The 19,042-nt window shown below is 45.2% G+C and overlaps 11 non-coding genes across 11 annotated transcripts; all 11 read right to left on the reverse strand.

The window, feature by feature from the left end:
- Positions 1-1,171: 1,171 nt before the first annotated feature.
- On the reverse strand, positions 1,172-1,243 carry TRNAW-CCA (transfer RNA tryptophan (anticodon CCA)). The gene has a single exon. It is a non-coding gene; the product is annotated as a tRNA-Trp (tRNA).
- A 313-nt stretch (positions 1,244-1,556) lies between these two features.
- TRNAN-GUU (transfer RNA asparagine (anticodon GUU)) lies at positions 1,557-1,630 on the reverse strand. Its single transcript has one exon. It is a non-coding gene; the product is annotated as a tRNA-Asn (tRNA).
- Positions 1,631-3,420: 1,790 nt separating this feature from the next.
- Positions 3,421-3,492, reverse strand: TRNAW-CCA (transfer RNA tryptophan (anticodon CCA)). Its single transcript has one exon. It is a non-coding gene; the product is annotated as a tRNA-Trp (tRNA).
- Positions 3,493-5,669: 2,177 nt separating this feature from the next.
- On the reverse strand, positions 5,670-5,741 carry TRNAW-CCA (transfer RNA tryptophan (anticodon CCA)). Its single transcript has one exon. It is a non-coding gene; the product is annotated as a tRNA-Trp (tRNA).
- Positions 5,742-6,054: 313 nt separating this feature from the next.
- Positions 6,055-6,128, reverse strand: TRNAN-GUU (transfer RNA asparagine (anticodon GUU)). Its single transcript has one exon. It is a non-coding gene; the product is annotated as a tRNA-Asn (tRNA).
- A 1,790-nt stretch (positions 6,129-7,918) lies between these two features.
- On the reverse strand, positions 7,919-7,990 carry TRNAW-CCA (transfer RNA tryptophan (anticodon CCA)). The gene has a single exon. It is a non-coding gene; the product is annotated as a tRNA-Trp (tRNA).
- A 313-nt stretch (positions 7,991-8,303) lies between these two features.
- Positions 8,304-8,377, reverse strand: TRNAN-GUU (transfer RNA asparagine (anticodon GUU)). Its single transcript has one exon. It is a non-coding gene; the product is annotated as a tRNA-Asn (tRNA).
- A 1,790-nt stretch (positions 8,378-10,167) lies between these two features.
- On the reverse strand, positions 10,168-10,239 carry TRNAW-CCA (transfer RNA tryptophan (anticodon CCA)). The gene has a single exon. It is a non-coding gene; the product is annotated as a tRNA-Trp (tRNA).
- A 2,177-nt stretch (positions 10,240-12,416) lies between these two features.
- TRNAW-CCA (transfer RNA tryptophan (anticodon CCA)) lies at positions 12,417-12,488 on the reverse strand. The gene has a single exon. It is a non-coding gene; the product is annotated as a tRNA-Trp (tRNA).
- A 2,177-nt stretch (positions 12,489-14,665) lies between these two features.
- Positions 14,666-14,737, reverse strand: TRNAW-CCA (transfer RNA tryptophan (anticodon CCA)). The gene has a single exon. It is a non-coding gene; the product is annotated as a tRNA-Trp (tRNA).
- A 313-nt stretch (positions 14,738-15,050) lies between these two features.
- TRNAN-GUU (transfer RNA asparagine (anticodon GUU)) lies at positions 15,051-15,124 on the reverse strand. The gene has a single exon. It is a non-coding gene; the product is annotated as a tRNA-Asn (tRNA).
- Between the last annotated feature and the right edge of the window lie 3,918 nt (positions 15,125-19,042).

Here is a 19,042-nt window from a genome sequence, read left to right on the forward strand (position 1 = left end):
CCTTGCTGAGAAGCAAGACCTGCAGTTGCATTCTTCTGTTAAAAGAGGGCAGCAGAGTGCACCAAGAGAACTTGGGGGAAGTAGCTTATGTTAACTACTTGCCATGCTCTTTATAGATCCCTCTGTTTGACTGGGTGAATTCTAATTTCTGGGGTAGAGTAAGCAATTTTTGGATCTAGATGCTGTGCGCAACAGGAATGCTATATACTGCACTGTACTGCTACTGAAAAGTTACCAATTTTACAGGATGTTCAGGTAAGCTTTGTTTCAGAAAACAACTTGCTAGAGGCACTAAGACAGATTACTGGGACAAAGGAAGAGGGTTTGGGGATTAGCACATCTCCTATGAAAGGTACAGTCACGCCCGAGACAACTCTGAGTGTCACCTCAAATTCTAAGAAATGCAAACTAGGGACCTACGCTTTTTATTGCCAGTGGATCTTTGTGTTTCAGACAAATGTGCACGCCTCCCAGAGCCCCTTGCAATGCACTTAGGGAAATGGGGGAAGGTGCTGTGAAACCCTCTCGCTGACAATGTCTCTCTTGTCTATAATGTATCTATGAGAGAGCGAGAAATAGGCAATGCGAGAGTGAAAAAGTAAAATGGAAATGTGTCTACTGAGACCAGTATAAGGGGAAATCCTCACAATCCAGGACCGACAGTTGATTGGGAGGGCGCTTACAGGTTTCCGACACCAGACCGGTACCTGAACTCACAAACCCAAACTGCAAAGTGATGGGCATTGCCACTAGACTGCCGACCCCCTTTCGGGGCCCCAGCATATATCCTTTAGTCACACCTAGAGTTCCCAGGACAGTGCAGCATTCAGCGATTACACGAAAATATTGACAGCGCTAGGAGGCCATGCAAATGGCAGAGGTATGCTTTACAAAGCCCACGTAGCGTGCACAAAACAGCACATCAGTCAGGCCCACTTGAAGAGATGGTAAAGAGGAAATACTTCTGCTGCATCCAGTAAAACATAGAGATTGGCCTGCTTTAAAGGTTGACCATGTCCTTCATGGGTGTCTGTCAATATGATACTTCCCTGCTGCAAAGCTTACATTCGAAACGCCAGAACAACTAGGCCCAGAGCACAAAGATGCAGTCAGGTTGAAATAACGAGATACTGAAGAGCAATTTTGTATTTCAGAGTGGGAAAAGGAAGTATGCCCCCGACGTGATTTGAACACACAACCTTCTGATCTGGAGTCAGACGCGCTACCATTGCGCCACGAGGTCCTTGTGGCAATCCACCTGGTGTGTCTGATGACAGAATAAAGGTAGGAGACGTACATGGACCTGCAGAGCCTCATTGCTTCTTTAAGTAGACTGGCTAGGATAGCTTCCTTCTGTGCATCAGTACACGCTGCAGCCAAACCCTTCCCATGAAGTCTTGATGTTTATGAATTGAATGGCAAGTTTTGAAAAACTAAAGCAAGCGAGAAGAATTGCTTACAGTTTATTGGATTTTTTGGACGTCAGCAGACGAGACCTGCGAGAGGTAAACAGAAGTTCATAGTTGGTCATGCTGAATTTTTGAGCCAAAATGCATCGTCCCTGGGTGGGCTTGAACCACCAACCTTTCGGTTAACAGCCGAACGCACTAACCGATTGCGCCACAGAGACTCATGCAGTGCTTACACTGGGGCCTGATTGGTGTGCTGTTTGCTTATGCTTCCCAGGCAACCTGAAAATATTTCTAAAATAGCTCTATTTCCCACAGCAAATCAGGGTATCAAGCACTTCCCTACCTCCCCTAATCCACAAACACAGGGGATTTAGTAGAGGACAGAGCCCATCAACAGTGCACCAAATGTCCTCTGTGTAGGCATAACTTGCTATGAGGAGAAAGCCACAGTTGCGCACTTGTGTTAAAAGGGGACAGTAGGCTGAACCCAGAGAACATGGGAGAAATGACTCAGGTTTACTGAGTGGAACACTCTGTGTCTTTGTGCCAAAAACAGCAGCGTCTTTTCGGTTAACAGCCGAACGCGCTAACCAATTGTGCAACAGAGACTCACTGGCATGTGTGTTCTGCCTTTGGCCTGATTGCATTGCTATTTTTTTCTGATTGGCAGAAAACCTGAACTTTTTTCTGAAAAAGACATGCCTCTCTTAGCACTGCAGTGCATTAGACTGCTCCCTTGCTTCCCTGAGTCCCCAAATACACAACCACCTTGGGCACAATAGAAGACACATTCCAGCAGATTTAGCAAGAGTGCACCAAGGATTCTATATGTAGGTACCTTGCTGAGAAGCAAGACCTGCAGTTGCATTCTTCTGTTAAAAGAGGGCAGCAGAGTGCACCAAGAGAACTTGGGGGAAGTAGCTTATGTTAACTACTTGCCATGCTCTTTATAGATCCCTCTGTTTGACTGGGTGAATTCTAATTTCTGGGGTAGAGTAAGCAATTTTTGGATCTAGATGCTGTGCGCAACAGGAATGCTATATACTGCACTTTACTGCTACTGAAAAGTTACCAATTTTACAGGATTTTCAGGTAAGCTTTGTTTCAGAAAACAACTTGCTAGAGGCACTAAGACAGATAACTGGGACAAAGGAAGAGGGTTTGGGGATTAGCACATCTCCTATGAAAGGTACAGTCGCGCCCGAGACAACTCTGAGTGTCACCTCAAATTCTAAGAAATGCAAACTAGGGACCTAGGCTTTTTATTGCCAGTGGATCTTTGTGTTTCAGACAAATGTGCACGCCTCCCAGAGCCCCTTGCAATGCACTTAGGGAAATGGGGGAAGGTGCTGTGAAACCCTCTCGCTGACAATGTCTCTCTTGTCTATAATGTATCTATGAGAGAGAGAGAAATAGGCAATGCGAGAGTGAAAAAGTAAAATGGAAATGTGTCTACTGAGACCAGTATAAGGGGAAATCCTCACAATCCAGGACCGACAGTTGATTGGGAGGGCGCTTACAGGTTTCCGACACCAGACCGGTACCTGAACTCACAAACCCAAACTGCAAAGTGATGGGCATTGCCACTAGACTGCCGACCCCCTTTCGGGGCCCCAGCATATATCCTTTAGTCACACCTAGAGTTCCCAGGACAGTGCAGCATTCAGCGATTACACGAAAATATTGACAGCGCTAGGAGGCCATGCAAATGGCAGAGGTATGCTTTACAAAGCCCACGTAGCGTGCACAAAACAGCACATCAGTCAGGCCCACTTGAAGAGATGGTAAAGAGGAAATACTTCTGCTGCATCCAGTAAAACATAGAGATTGGCCTGCTTTAAAGGTTGACCATGTCCTTCATGGGTGTCTGTCAATATGATACTTCCCTGCTGCAAAGCTTACATTCGAAACGCCAGAACAACTAGGCCCAGAGCACAAAGATGCAGTCAGGTTGAAATAACGAGATACTGAAGAGCAATTTTGTATTTCAGAGTGGGAAAAGGAAGTATGCCCCCGACGTGATTTGAACACACAACCTTCTGATCTGGAGTCAGACGCGCTACCATTGCGCCACGAGGTCCTTGCGGCAGTCCACCTGGTGTGTCTGATGACAGAATAAAGGTAGGAGACGTACATGGACATGCAGAGCCTCATTGCTTCTTTAAGTAGACTGGCTAGGATAGATTCCTTCTGTGCATCAGTACACGCTGCAGCCAAACCCTTCCCATGAAGTCTTGATGTTTATGAATTGAATGGCAAGTTTTGAAAAACTAAAGCAAGCGAGAAGAATTGCTTACAGTTTATTGGATTTTTTGGACGTCAGCAGACGAGACCTGCGAGAGGTAAACAGAAGTCCATTGTTGGTCACGCTGAATTTTTGAGCCAAAATGCACAGTCCCTGGGTGGGCTTGAACCACCAACCTTTCGGTTAACAGCCAAAAGCGGTAACCGATTGCGCCACAGAGACTCATGCAGTCCTTACACAGGGGCCTGATTGGTGTGCTGTTTGCTTATGCTTCCCAGGCAACCTGAAAATATTTCTAAAATAGCTCTTTTTCCCACGGCAAATCAGGGTATCAAGCACTTCCATACCTCCCCTAATCCACAAACACAGGGGATTTAGTAGAGGACAGAGCCCATCAACAGTGCACCAAATGTCCTCTGTATAGGCATAACTTGCTATGAGGAGAAAGCCACAGTTGCGCACTTGTGTTAAAAGGGGACAGTAGGCTGAACCCAGAGAACACGGGAGAAATGACTCAGGTTTACTGAGTGGAACACTCTGTGTCTTTGTGCCAAAAACAGCAGCGTCTTTTCGGTTAACAGCCGAACGCGCTAACCAATTGCGCCACAGAGACTCACTGGCATGTGTGTTCTGCCTTTGGCCTGATTGCATTGCTATTTTTTTCTGATTGGCAGAAAACCTGAACTTTTTTCTGAAAAAGGCATGCCTCTCTTAGCACTGCAGTGCATTAGACTGCTCCCTTGCTTCCCTGAATCCCCAAATACACAACCACCCTGGGCACAATAGAAGACACATTCCAGCAGATTTAGCAAGAGTGCACCAAGGTTTCTATATGTAGGTACCTTGCTGAGAAGCAAGACCTGCAGTTGCATTCTTCTGTTAAAAGAGGGCAGCAGAGTGCACCAAGAGAACTTGGGGGAAGTAGCTTATGTTAACTACTTGCCATGCTCTTTATAGATCCCTCTGTTTGACTGGGTGAATTCTAATTTCTGGGGTAGAGTAAGCAATTTTTGGATCTAGATGCTGTGCGCAACAGGAATGCTATATACTGCACTGTACTGCTACTGAAAAGTTACCAATTTTACAGGATGTTCAGGTAAGCTTTGTTTCAGAAAACAACTTGCTAGAGGCACTAAGACAGATTACTGGGACAAAGGAAGAGGGTTTGGGGATTAGCACATCTCCTATGAAAGGTACAGTCACGCCCGAGACAACTCTGAGTGTCACCTCAAATTCTAAGAAATGCAAACTAGGGACCTACGCTTTTTATTGCCAGTGGATCTTTGTGTTTCAGACAAATGTGCACGCCTCCCAGAGCCCCTTGCAATGCACTTAGGGAAATGGGGGAAGGTGCTGTGAAACCCTCTCGCTGACAATGTCTCTCTTGTCTATAATGTATCTATGAGAGAGCGAGAAATAGGCAATGCGAGAGTGAAAAAGTAAAATGGAAATGTGTCTACTGAGACCAGTATAAGGGGAAATCCTCACAATCCAGGACCGACAGTTGATTGGGAGGGCGCTTACAGGTTTCCGACACCAGACCGGTACCTGAACTCACAAACCCAAACTGCAAAGTGATGGGCATTGCCACTAGACTGCCGACCCCCTTTCGGGGCCCCAGCATATATCCTTTAGTCACACCTAGAGTTCCCAGGACAGTGCAGCATTCAGCGATTACACGAAAATATTGACAGCGCTAGGAGGCCATGCAAATGGCAGAGGTATGCTTTACAAAGCCCACGTAGCGTGCACAAAACAGCACATCAGTCAGGCCCACTTGAAGAGATGGTAAAGAGGAAATACTTCTGCTGCATCCAGTAAAACATAGAGATTGGCCTGCTTTAAAGGTTGACCATGTCCTTCATGGGTGTCTGTCAATATGATACTTCCCTGCTGCAAAGCTTACATTCGAAACGCCAGAACAACTAGGCCCAGAGCACAAAGATGCAGTCAGGTTGAAATAACGAGATACTGAAGAGCAATTTTGTATTTCAGAGTGGGAAAAGGAAGTATGCCCCCGACGTGATTTGAACACACAACCTTCTGATCTGGAGTCAGACGCGCTACCATTGCGCCACGAGGTCCTTGTGGCAATCCACCTGGTGTGTCTGATGACAGAATAAAGGTAGGAGACGTACATGGACCTGCAGAGCCTCATTGCTTCTTTAAGTAGACTGGCTAGGATAGCTTCCTTCTGTGCATCAGTACACGCTGCAGCCAAACCCTTCCCATGAAGTCTTGATGTTTATGAATTGAATGGCAAGTTTTGAAAAACTAAAGCAAGCGAGAAGAATTGCTTACAGTTTATTGGATTTTTTGGACGTCAGCAGACGAGACCTGCGAGAGGTAAACAGAAGTTCATAGTTGGTCATGCTGAATTTTTGAGCCAAAATGCATCGTCCCTGGGTGGGCTTGAACCACCAACCTTTCGGTTAACAGCCGAACGCACTAACCGATTGCGCCACAGAGACTCATGCAGTGCTTACACTGGGGCCTGATTGGTGTGCTGTTTGCTTATGCTTCCCAGGCAACCTGAAAATATTTCTAAAATAGCTCTATTTCCCACAGCAAATCAGGGTATCAAGCACTTCCCTACCTCCCCTAATCCACAAACACAGGGGATTTAGTAGAGGACAGAGCCCATCAACAGTGCACCAAATGTCCTCTGTGTAGGCATAACTTGCTATGAGGAGAAAGCCACAGTTGCGCACTTGTGTTAAAAGGGGACAGTAGGCTGAACCCAGAGAACATGGGAGAAATGACTCAGGTTTACTGAGTGGAACACTCTGTGTCTTTGTGCCAAAAACAGCAGCGTCTTTTCGGTTAACAGCCGAACGCGCTAACCAATTGTGCAACAGAGACTCACTGGCATGTGTGTTCTGCCTTTGGCCTGATTGCATTGCTATTTTTTTCTGATTGGCAGAAAACCTGAACTTTTTTCTGAAAAAGACATGCCTCTCTTAGCACTGCAGTGCATTAGACTGCTCCCTTGCTTCCCTGAGTCCCCAAATACACAACCACCTTGGGCACAATAGAAGACACATTCCAGCAGATTTAGCAAGAGTGCACCAAGGATTCTATATGTAGGTACCTTGCTGAGAAGCAAGACCTGCAGTTGCATTCTTCTGTTAAAAGAGGGCAGCAGAGTGCACCAAGAGAACTTGGGGGAAGTAGCTTATGTTAACTACTTGCCATGCTCTTTATAGATCCCTCTGTTTGACTGGGTGAATTCTAATTTCTGGGGTAGAGTAAGCAATTTTTGGATCTAGATGCTGTGCGCAACAGGAATGCTATATACTGCACTTTACTGCTACTGAAAAGTTACCAATTTTACAGGATTTTCAGGTAAGCTTTGTTTCAGAAAACAACTTGCTAGAGGCACTAAGACAGATAACTGGGACAAAGGAAGAGGGTTTGGGGATTAGCACATCTCCTATGAAAGGTACAGTCGCGCCCGAGACAACTCTGAGTGTCACCTCAAATTCTAAGAAATGCAAACTAGGGACCTAGGCTTTTTATTGCCAGTGGATCTTTGTGTTTCAGACAAATGTGCACGCCTCCCAGAGCCCCTTGCAATGCACTTAGGGAAATGGGGGAAGGTGCTGTGAAACCCTCTCGCTGACAATGTCTCTCTTGTCTATAATGTATCTATGAGAGAGAGAGAAATAGGCAATGCGAGAGTGAAAAAGTAAAATGGAAATGTGTCTACTGAGACCAGTATAAGGGGAAATCCTCACAATCCAGGACCGACAGTTGATTGGGAGGGCGCTTACAGGTTTCCGACACCAGACCGGTACCTGAACTCACAAACCCAAACTGCAAAGTGATGGGCATTGCCACTAGACTGCCGACCCCCTTTCGGGGCCCCAGCATATATCCTTTAGTCACACCTAGAGTTCCCAGGACAGTGCAGCATTCAGCGATTACACGAAAATATTGACAGCGCTAGGAGGCCATGCAAATGGCAGAGGTATGCTTTACAAAGCCCACGTAGCGTGCACAAAACAGCACATCAGTCAGGCCCACTTGAAGAGATGGTAAAGAGGAAATACTTCTGCTGCATCCAGTAAAACATAGAGATTGGCCTGCTTTAAAGGTTGACCATGTCCTTCATGGGTGTCTGTCAATATGATACTTCCCTGCTGCAAAGCTTACATTCGAAACGCCAGAACAACTAGGCCCAGAGCACAAAGATGCAGTCAGGTTGAAATAACGAGATACTGAAGAGCAATTTTGTATTTCAGAGTGGGAAAAGGAAGTATGCCCCCGACGTGATTTGAACACACAACCTTCTGATCTGGAGTCAGACGCGCTACCATTGCGCCACGAGGTCCTTGCGGCAGTCCACCTGGTGTGTCTGATGACAGAATAAAGGTAGGAGACGTACATGGACATGCAGAGCCTCATTGCTTCTTTAAGTAGACTGGCTAGGATAGATTCCTTCTGTGCATCAGTACACGCTGCAGCCAAACCCTTCCCATGAAGTCTTGATGTTTATGAATTGAATGGCAAGTTTTGAAAAACTAAAGCAAGCGAGAAGAATTGCTTACAGTTTATTGGATTTTTTGGACGTCAGCAGACGAGACCTGCGTGAGGTAAACAGAAGTTCATAGTTGGTCATGCTGAATTTTTGAGCCAAAATGCATCGTCCCTGGGTGGGCTTGAACCACCAACCTTTCGGTTAACAGCCAAACGCGCTAACCGATTGCGCCACAGAGACTCATGCAGTGCTTACACTGGGGCCTGATTGGTGTGCTGTTTGCTTATGCTTCCCAGGCAACCTGAAAATATTTCTAAAATAGCTCTATTTCCCACAGCAAATCAGGGTATCAAGCACTTCCCTACCTCCCCTAATCCACAAGCACAGGGGATTTAGTAGAGGACAGAGCCCATCAACAGTGCACCAAATGTCCTCTGTGTAGGCATAAATTGCTATGAGGAGAAAGCCACAGTTGCGCACTTGTGTTAAAAGGGGACAGTAGGCTGAACCCAGAGAACACGGGAGAAATGACTCAGGTTTACTGAGTGGAACACTCTGTGTCTTTGTGCCAAAAACAGCAGCGTCTTTTCGGTTAACAGCCGAACACGCTAACCAATTGTGCCACAGAGACTCACTGGCATGTGTGTTCTGCCTTTGGCCTGATTGCATTGCTATTTTTTTCTGATTGGCAGAAAACCTGAACTTTTTTCTGAAAAAGGCATGCCTCTCTTAGCACTGCAGTGCATTAGACTGCTCCCTTGCTTCCCTGAGTCCCCAAATACACAACCACCTTGGGCACAATAGAAGACACATTCCAGCAGATTTAGCAAGAGTGCACCAAGGCTTCTATATGTAGGTACCTTGCTGAGAAGCAAGACCTGCAGTTGCATTCTTCTGTTAAAAGAGGGCAGCAGAGTGCACCAAGAGAACTTGGGGGAAGTAGCTTATGTTAACTACTTGCCATGACCTTTATAGATCCCTCTGTTTGACTGGGTGAATTCTAATTTCTGGGGTAGAGTAAGCAATTTTTGGATCTAGATGCTGTGCGCAACAGGAATGCTATATACTGCACTGTACTGCTACTGAAAAGTTACCAATTTTACAGGATGTTCAGGTAAGCTTTGTTTCAGAAAACAACTTGCTAGAGGCCCTAGGACAGATTACTGGGACAAAGGAAGAGGGTTTGGGGATTAGCACATCTCCTATGAAAGGTACAGTCACGCCCGAGACAACTCTGAGTGCCTCCTCAAATTCTAAGAAATGCGAACTGGGGTCCTACGCCTTTTATTGCCAGTGGTTCTTTGTGTTTCAGACAAATGTGCACCCCTCCCAGAGCCCCATGCAATGCACTTAGGGAAATGGGGGAAGGTGCTGTGCAACCCTCTCGCTGACAATGTCTCTCTTGTCTATAATGTATCTATAAGAGAGAGAGAAATAGGCAATGCGAGAGTGAAAAAGTAAAATGGAAATGTGTCTACTGAGACCAGTATAAGGGGAAATCCTCACAATCCAGGACCGACAGTTGATTGGGAGGGCGCTTACAGGTTTCCGACACCAGACCGGTACCTGAACTCATAAACCCAAACTGCAAAGTGATGGGCATTGCCACTAGACTGCCGACCCCCTTTCTGGGCCCCAACATATATCCTTTAGTCACACCTAGAGTTCCCAGGACACTGCAGCATTCAGCGATTACACGAAAATATTGACAGCCCTAGGAGGCCATGCAAATGGCAGAGGTATGCTTTACAAAGCCCACGTAGCGTGCACAAAACAGCACATCAGTCAGGCCCACTTGAAGAGATGGTAAAGAGGAAATACTTCTGCTGCATCCAGTAAAACATAGAGGTTGGCCTGCTTTAAAGGTTGACCATGTCCTTCATGGGTGTCTGTCAATATGATACTTCCCTGCTGCAAAGCTTACATTCGAAACGCCAGAACAACTAGGCCCAGAGCACAAAGATGCAGTCAGGTTGAAATAACGAGATACTGAAGAGCAATTTTGTATTTCAGAGTGGGAAAAGCAAGTATGACCCCGTTGTGATTTGAACACACAACCTTCTGATCTGGAGTCAGACGCGCTACCATTGCGCCACGAGGTCCTTGTGGCAATCCACCTGGTGTGTCTGATGACAGAATAAAGGTAGGAGACGTACATGCACCTGCAGAGCCTCATTGCTTCTTTAAGTAGACTGGCTAGGATAGCTTCCTTCTGTGCATCAGTACACGCTGCAGCCAAACCCTTCCCATGAAGTCTTGATGTTTATGAATTGAATGGCAAGTTTTGAAAAACTAAAGCAAGCGAGAAGAATTGCTTACAGTTTATTGGATTTTTTGGACGTCAGCAGACGAGACCTGCGAGAGGTAAACAGAAGTCCATAGTTGGTCACGCTGAATTTTTGAGCCAAAATGCACAGTCCTTGGGTGGGCTTGAACCACCAACCTTTCGGTTAACAGCCAAAAGCGGTAACCGATTGCGCCACAGAGACTCATGCAGTCCTTACACAGGGGCCTGATTGGTGTGCTGTTTGCTTATGCTTCCCAGGCAACCTGAAAATATTTCTAAAATAGCTCTTTTTCCCACAGCAAATCAGGGTATCAAGCACTTCCATACCTCCCCTAATCCACAAACACAGGGGATTTAGTAGAGGACAGAGCCCATCAACAGTGCACCAAATGTCCTCTGTATAGGCATAACTTGCTATGAGGAGAAAGCCACAGTTGCGCACTTGTGTTAAAAGGGGACAGTAGGCTGAACCCAGAGAACACGGGAGAAATGACTCAGGTTTACTGAGTGGAACACTCTGTGTCTTTGTGCCAAAAACAGCAGCGTCTTTTCGGTTAACAGCCGAACGCGCTAACCAATTGCGCCACAGAGACTCACTGGCATGTGTGTTCTGCCTTTGGCCTGATTGCATTGCTATTTTTTTCTGATTGGCAGAAAACCTGAACTTTTTTCTGAAAAAGGCATGCCTCTCTTAGCACTGCAGTGCATTAGACTGCTCCCTTGCTTCCCTGAATCCCCAAATACACAACCACCCTGGGCACAATAAAAGACACATTCCAGCAGATTTAGCAAGAGTGCACCAAGGTTTCTATATGTAGGTACCTTGCTGAGAAGCAAGACCTGCAGTTGCATTCTTCTGTTAAAAGAGGGCAGCAGAGTGCACCAAGAGAACTTGGGGGAAGTAGCTTATGTTAACTACTTGCCATGCTCTTTATAGATCCCTCTGTTTGACTGGGTGAATTCTAATTTCTGGGGTAGAGTAAGCAATTTTTGGATCTAGATGCTGTGCGCAACAGGAATGCTATATACTGCACTGTACTGCTACTGAAAAGTTACCAATTTTACAGGATGTTCAGGTAAGCTTTGTTTCAGAAAACAACTTGCTAGAGGCACTAAGACAGATTACTGGGACAAAGGAAGAGGGTTTGGGGATTAGCACATCTCCTATGAAAGGTACAGTCACGCCCGAGACAACTCTGAGTGTCACCTCAAATTCTAAGAAATGCAAACTAGGGACCTACGCTTTTTATTGCCAGTGGATCTTTGTGTTTCAGACAAATGTGCACGCCTCCCAGAGCCCCTTGCAATGCACTTAGGGAAATGGGGGAAGGTGCTGTGAAACCCTCTCGCTGACAATGTCTCTCTTGTCTATAATGTATCTATGAGAGAGAGAGAAATAGGCAATGCGAGAGTGAAAAAGTAAAATGGAAATGTGTCTACTGAGACCAGTATAAGGGGAAATCCTCACAATCCAGGACCGACAGTTGATTGGGAGGGCGCTTACAGGTTTCCGACACCAGACCGGTACCTGAACTCACAAACCCAAACTGCAAAGTGATGGGCATTGCCACTAGACTGCCGACCCCCTTTCGGGGCCCCAGCATATATCCTTTAGTCACACCTAGAGTTCCCAGGACAGTGCAGCATTCAGCGATTACACGAAAATATTGACAGCGCTAGGAGGCCATGCAAATGGCAGAGGTATGCTTTACAAAGCCCACGTAGCGTGCACAAAACAGCACATCAGTCAGGCCCACTTGAAGAGATGGTAAAGAGGAAATACTTCTGCTGCATCCAGTAAAACATAGAGATTGGCCTGCTTTAAAGGTTGACCATGTCCTTCATGGGTGTCTGTCAATATGATACTTCCCTGCTGCAAAGCTTACATTCGAAACGCCAGAACAACTAGGCCCAGAGCACAAAGATGCAGTCAGGTTGAAATAACGAGATACTGAAGAGCAATTTTGTATTTCAGAGTGGGAAAAGGAAGTATGACCCCGACGTGATTTGAACACACAACCTTCTGATCTGGAGTCAGACGCGCTACCATTGCACCACGAGGTCCTTGCGGCAGTCCACCTGGTGTGTCTGATGACAGAATAAAGGTAGGAGACGTACATGGACCTGCAGAGCCTCATTGCTTCTTTAAGTAGACTGGCTAGGATAGATTCCTTCTGTGCATCAGTACACGCTGCAGCCAAACCCTTCCCATGAAGTCTTGATGTTTATGAATTGAATGGCAAGTTTTGAAAAACTAAAGCAAGCGAGAAGAATTGCTTACAGTTTATTGGATTTTTTGGACGTCAGCAGACGAGACCTGCGAGAGGTAAACAGAAGTCCATAGTTGGTCACGCTGAATTTTTGAGCCAAAATGCACAGTCCCTGGGTGGGCTTGAACCACCAACCTTCCGGTTAACAGCCAAAAGCGGTAACCGATTGCGCCACAGAGACTCATGCAGTCCTTACACAGGGGCCTGATTGGTGTGCTGTTTGCTTATGCTTCCCAGGCAACCTGAAAATATTTCTAAAATAGCTCTTTTTCCCACGGCAAATCAGGGTATCAAGCACTTCCATACCTCCCCTAATCCACAAACACAGGGGATTTAGTAGAGGACAGAGCCCATCAACAGTGCACCAAATGTCCTCTGTATAGGCATAACTTGCTATGAGGAGAAAGCCACAGTTGCGCACTTGTGTTAAAAGGGGACAGTAGGCTGAACCCAGAGAACACGGGAGAAATGACTCAGGTTTACTGAGTGGAACACTCTGTGTCTTTGTGCCAAAAACAGCAGCGTCTTTTCGGTTAACAGCCGAACGCGCTAACCAATTGCGCCACAGAGACTCACTGGCATGTGTGTTCTGCCTTTGGCCTGATTGCATTGCTATTTTTTTCTGATTGGCAGAAAACCTGAACTTTTTTCTGAAAAAGGCATGCCTCTCTTAGCACTGCAGTGCATTAGACTGCTCCCTTGCTTCCCTGAATCCCCAAATACACAACCACCCTGGGCACAATAGAAGACACATTCCAGCAGATTTAGCAAGAGTGCACCAAGGTTTCTATATGTAGGTACCTTGCTGAGAAGCAAGACCTGCAGTTGCATTCTTCTGTTAAAAGAGGGCAGCAGAGTGCACCAAGAGAACTTGGGGGAAGTAGCTTATGTTAACTACTTGCCATGCTCTTTATAGATCCCTCTGTTTGACTGGGTGAATTCTAATTTCTGGGGTAGAGTAAGCAATTTTTGGATCTAGATGCTGTGCGCAACAGGAATGCTATATACTGCACTGTACTGCTACTGAAAAGTTACCAATTTTACAGGATGTTCAGGTAAGCTTTGTTTCAGAAAACAACTTGCTAGAGGCACTAAGACAGATTACTGGGACAAAGGAAGAGGGTTTGGGGATTAGCACATCTCCTATGAAAGGTACAGTCACGCCCGAGACAACTCTGAGTGTCACCTCAAATTCTAAGAAATGCAAACTAGGGACCTACGCTTTTTATTGCCAGTGGATCTTTGTGTTTCAGACAAATGTGCACGCCTCCCAGAGCCCCTTGCAATGCACTTAGGGAAATGGGGGAAGGTGCTGTGAAACACTCTCGCTGACAATGTCTCTCTTGTCTATAATGTATCTATGAGAGAGCGAGAAATAGGCAATGCGAGAGTGAAAAAGTAAAATGGAAATGTGTCTACTGAGACCAGTATAAGGGGAAATCCTCACAATCCAGGACCGACAGTTGATTGGGAGGGCGCTTACAGGTTTCCGACACCAGACCGGTACCTGAACTCACAAACCCAAACTGCAAAGTGATGGGCATTGCCACTAGACTGCCGACCCCCTTTCGGGGCCCCAGCATATATCCTTTAGTCACACCTAGAGTTCCCAGGACAGTGCAGCATTCAGCGATTACACGAAAATATTGACAGCGCTAGGAGGCCATGCAAATGGCAGAGGTATGCTTTACAAAGCCCACGTAGCGTGCACAAAACAGCACATCAGTCAGGCCCACTTGAAGAGATGGTAAAGAGGAAATACTTCTGCTGCATCCAGTAAAACATAGAGATTGGCCTGCTTTAAAGGTTGACCATGTCCTTCATGGGTGTCTGTCAATATGATACTTCCCTGCTGCAAAGCTTACATTCGAAACGCCAGAACAACTAGGCCCAGAGCACAAAGATGCAGTCAGGTTGAAATAACGAGATACTGAAGAGCAATTTTGTATTTCAGAGTGGGAAAAGGAAGTATGACCCCGACGTGATTTGAACACACAACCTTCTGATCTGGAGTCAGACGCGCTACCATTGCACCACGAGGTCCTTGCGGCAGTCCACCTGGTGTGTCTGATGACAGAATAAAGGTAGGAGACGTACATGGACCTGCAGAGCCTCATTGCTTCTTTAAGTAGACTGGCTAGGATAGATTCCTTCTGTGCATCAGTACACGCTGCAGCCAAACCCTTCCCATGAAGTCTTGATGTTTATGAATTGAATGGCAAGTTTTGAAAAACTAAAGCAAGCGAGAAGAATTGCTTACAGTTTATTGGATTTTTTGGACGTCAGCAGACGAGACCTGCGAGAGGTAAACAGAAGTTCATAGTTGGTCATGCTGAATTTTTGAGCCAAAATGCATCGTCCCTGGGTGGGCTTGAACCACCAACCTTTCGGTTAACAGCCGAACGCGCTAACCGATTGCGCCACAGAGACTCATGCAGTGCTTACACTGGGGCCTGATTGGTGTGCTGTTTCCTTATGCTCCCCAGGCAACCTGAAAATATTTCTAAAATAGCTCTATTTCCCACAGCAAATCAGGGTATCAAGCACTTCCCTACCTCCCGTAATCCACAAACACAGGGGATTTAGTAGAGGACAGAGCCCATCAACAGTGCACCAAATGCCCTCTGTGTAGGCATAACTTGCTATGAGGAGAAAGCCACAGTTGCGCACTTGTGTTAAAAGGGGACAGTAGGCTGAACCCAGAGAACACGGGAGAAATGACTCAGGTTTACTGAGTGGAACACTCTGTGTCTTTGTGCCCAAAACAGCAGCGTCTTTTCGGTTAACAGCCGAACGCGCTAACCAATTGCGCCACAGAGACTCACTGGCATGTGTGTTCTGCCTTTGGCCTGATTGCACTGCTATTTTTTTCTGATTGGCAGAAAACCTGAACTTTTTTCTGAAAAAGGCATGCCTCTCTTAGCACTGCAGTGCATTAGACTGCTCCCTGTGGGATGTATTTACCCATGCATTCGAGCCCTACCTCAAAACTGTGCAGTACTGACATGGAAAACATCATGATGGCCAGAGCTTCCCAGAAAATGCACAGGGAAGTGCATGAAGAATAGGCTGCCACCCATTTTTGCCGATGTTATGGGCACAGAAGGACACTGCCTAAAACCACCATTGGACTACCCACACAGTAGTCTGAAACCATTGGGAATGGCAATGCTGATTGCCAAAAGCAAACCCATAACTGTGGAGAATTCATTTTCTTAAATCCCAAAAAGGGGTGCAGTACCAGTACTCACCACTATCCAAAAGCCGGCATTTTAAAACAACACCAGATTTTACTTTTTGCAAAACTGAATAAATGAACCCAAAACAGGCCAAAGAAAGACTTACTGAGAGGTGGATACAATCTAAAGTTATATTCTGAAGTGACTTGAAGGTTTATAACAAGACTGGCTGCGCTGTGGATTTCAGCAGTTTAAGTAAATTTGGACTGAAAGACACTAAAAAAAATCTAAATGTTTAAATTGACTGAGTGACCTACTTTTGAGTGTCACATAGGTTGCAATTGTTTAAATGTCATAGTTTTAAACTTAGAATCAGCATTCTAGCTGCATATGTAAAAATGTTTAGTTTTATTTGAATGCAGGAACTGGGGAACAAAAAGTGACATTTTATCTGAAACTTGGCTTAAGGAACTGAATTCTGCCTGGCAACTACCCCCATCAGGAGTGAAACTTGAGTCACAGCTGTGTTCCCAGGTCTAGCTGCCCTTTTGCTGCTCACACCAAAAGGGATATGACACTTCCCTGATTGAATTACCTGGGCTCTGCAGGAAATTGAACAAAGCCCTGTCCTGACTCAGGCAAATGTTTTATTGGCGGGAGTCGTAAATGGAGCTTCCTCTTGGCAGAAGCTGGGAGGGGCAGGGTCACTGAGCTTGGCAGAAACTGGAAAGACTGGTTTCTGTACCATGTGACCTGAAAAGACACACCTCTATAGCCAGAATATGGTTTTAGAAAAAGATGAATAACTCATAGTACGGACTTGTGAAAATTATTTAAATGATACCATAATTCTTGTGATTTTTCTGCCCACATTTTAAGAGGTTTTTTGAACCGGTGGCATGTTCAGGGGGGACTTAGCGGAAAAGAGGATATTACTCAAAATGTGTGCATGTGAAAAATCAGACACTTCATCAACTAATGTCCATACTCCTTGCGCACATGTGTGTAAATTTGGGTCAATGTCCGGAATTGCAAAATCAGTTAAAAAGTGAAATATGTGCCATTTCTGAATGCAAGCCCCCAGGAAGAGCAGAGTTTGAACAGGGTATACCTCCTGTAATGCATGATGGGTGAAGATGATTTTAAAACAACATGTACCTCTGCAAATATGTATTTGGGTTCAAATCTAGATTTGTGTGTAAGTTGACAGGAGGAGTGGACTTTCTGCAGGCTGTAAAATGACATCACTCTGACACAACTTAGCTCCCCCAATCAAATGAGAAATGGAAGTTTGACCAATTAGAAGCTGAGAGAGAGGTAGGGTCAGTGATGCTAGAACACACCCACATTCTAAACACATAAAAGCAGACAGACAGGACAGATAGAGACTTTCCAATCCATTTGCAGCTGGAAGCTCTGCCGGGAAAATCCATACTTTACCTCCATCAATCTCCAGAGAAAGCTGTGCAGAAAGATCCAGACTTTAAATCCCTCAATCTTCAGAATCCAGAGAGAGAGCAGACCCAGATCACTGTGAAGTGCAGAGACCAGAGTCCCGTCTAAAACCTGACCAGATCCATGGCGAGGCCCATTTCGCTCAAGAATATAGTGTGAGTACCTAGAAAACTGTGCAGAACCAATCTCTTAGTTAAAATAATATAATTCAAATCTATTTTAATCTAAGTAGAACTGTCTCCTAACTGTCACCTGTCATTTTCTAGTTGCAAGCTGCACTTGTCTTTTTGAACTTTAAAATTTCAAATCTGAAAAACGACCTTTATTTAATCGCTCATATCTCCGCAACCGTTTGTGCTAGAGACTTGCAGTAACTTTCCCCTGAAAGCTGAGAATCGTGGCTTTCATATGAACCTAGAACTGCATTCCTACCCCCTATAGTTTTGCCGTAATCGTGAAAAACGCACTCGCAAATTTTGCCGCGATTTGCAAATTTCTCCACGTGTGAAAACAGAAGCTTCTTGCTTTCAGTTGCTAAAAATTCATTTAACCTGCTAGTTACACCCTAGATCCTTGCTAAAGTGAACCTGGACTAATATTAACTAGATACCACTCACCCTGAACTTCTAGAGGGAATTAAAAGCAAATTTAGCATATTTTTCACTTAATTGCCAGCACATATAAAAGCATTTTGCCTGTGTTTTCAACGTCTGTAGTCTAAGTTGCTGGGTGAACTGAATTACGTTTGAATTGCATTTCTGAGAACTGTGTGCTTCCTTCCATTTCCTTGCATTGCATAAAAGGGGGGGTGAATTGTCTAAGAAAGTGATTACATTGTCTTTTGCTGAAATCCTATCAAGTTATTTTCTTTACTGCATTTCATTCAACATTGCATCCCTCCGAAATCTATAAAGCATTCTCTACCACATTATTCTTCTGTCCCTATTTACCAGTGTGCTACCTTATCCATTTCATGTCAACTCCTTAGTGATTATAAAGAAGTGTGCTAGTGCCAGATTCTCCGTTGTTAATCTTTATCATATCAGATTAAGTGTGATATTCAATTATTAATTTATTATAAAGTGTGATATATATATCTATATTGTTTAAAGTATCAATTAAACCTTTTAACTTGCAAAACAGAACTACTTCTTGGCTCAGTGGGGTCAGGGGGATTCCAACAGAGGGGTGTTATATAGGGGTAGTCATCCAGAACGCATGAACTGGACATAAAGATATATCAATAAGGGTTTTCATTCAGTATTCTAGACTAGGCGTTGACTTGGCTGTAGTGCTGAATTGAATCCTCTTACAAAATTGGGGGCTCGGGCCGGACGTTTGGGTTAGAATACCACTTGTGCAGCTTAATACAGCGTGCCAGCTGACCAGATACACATATCCAGTCGGATCACCACGCTGCATTACGCTGTGAAGCATTCCTCAAAAGGGACACTCCAAGAAAAGTTCTGTTCTGCAAAAATAAAATACAAACTTCTGTAAGTCAGGACAGAGACCAATCTCTAGAATGACGACCTTGGTAGATATGAAAATAGCCAGAGAGCACTTCTTACATAAACTATTTGTGAGAGGTGAATGGGCTGAGCAGTGCCAGGATGCCTGGTTGCAGGCCATCACGCGACAGGTCACTGAAACAGGGTCAGACTTATGGAGAGATCAGGGTCCATTACATGTGGCCCTGAGTGAACTATATATG

Source organism: Ambystoma mexicanum, chromosome 11 (assembly GCF_040938575.1).
Source record: "Ambystoma mexicanum isolate Mex_15411 chromosome 11, UKY_AmexF1_1, whole genome shotgun sequence".
Taxonomy (NCBI): Eukaryota; Metazoa; Chordata; class Amphibia; order Caudata; family Ambystomatidae; genus Ambystoma; species Ambystoma mexicanum.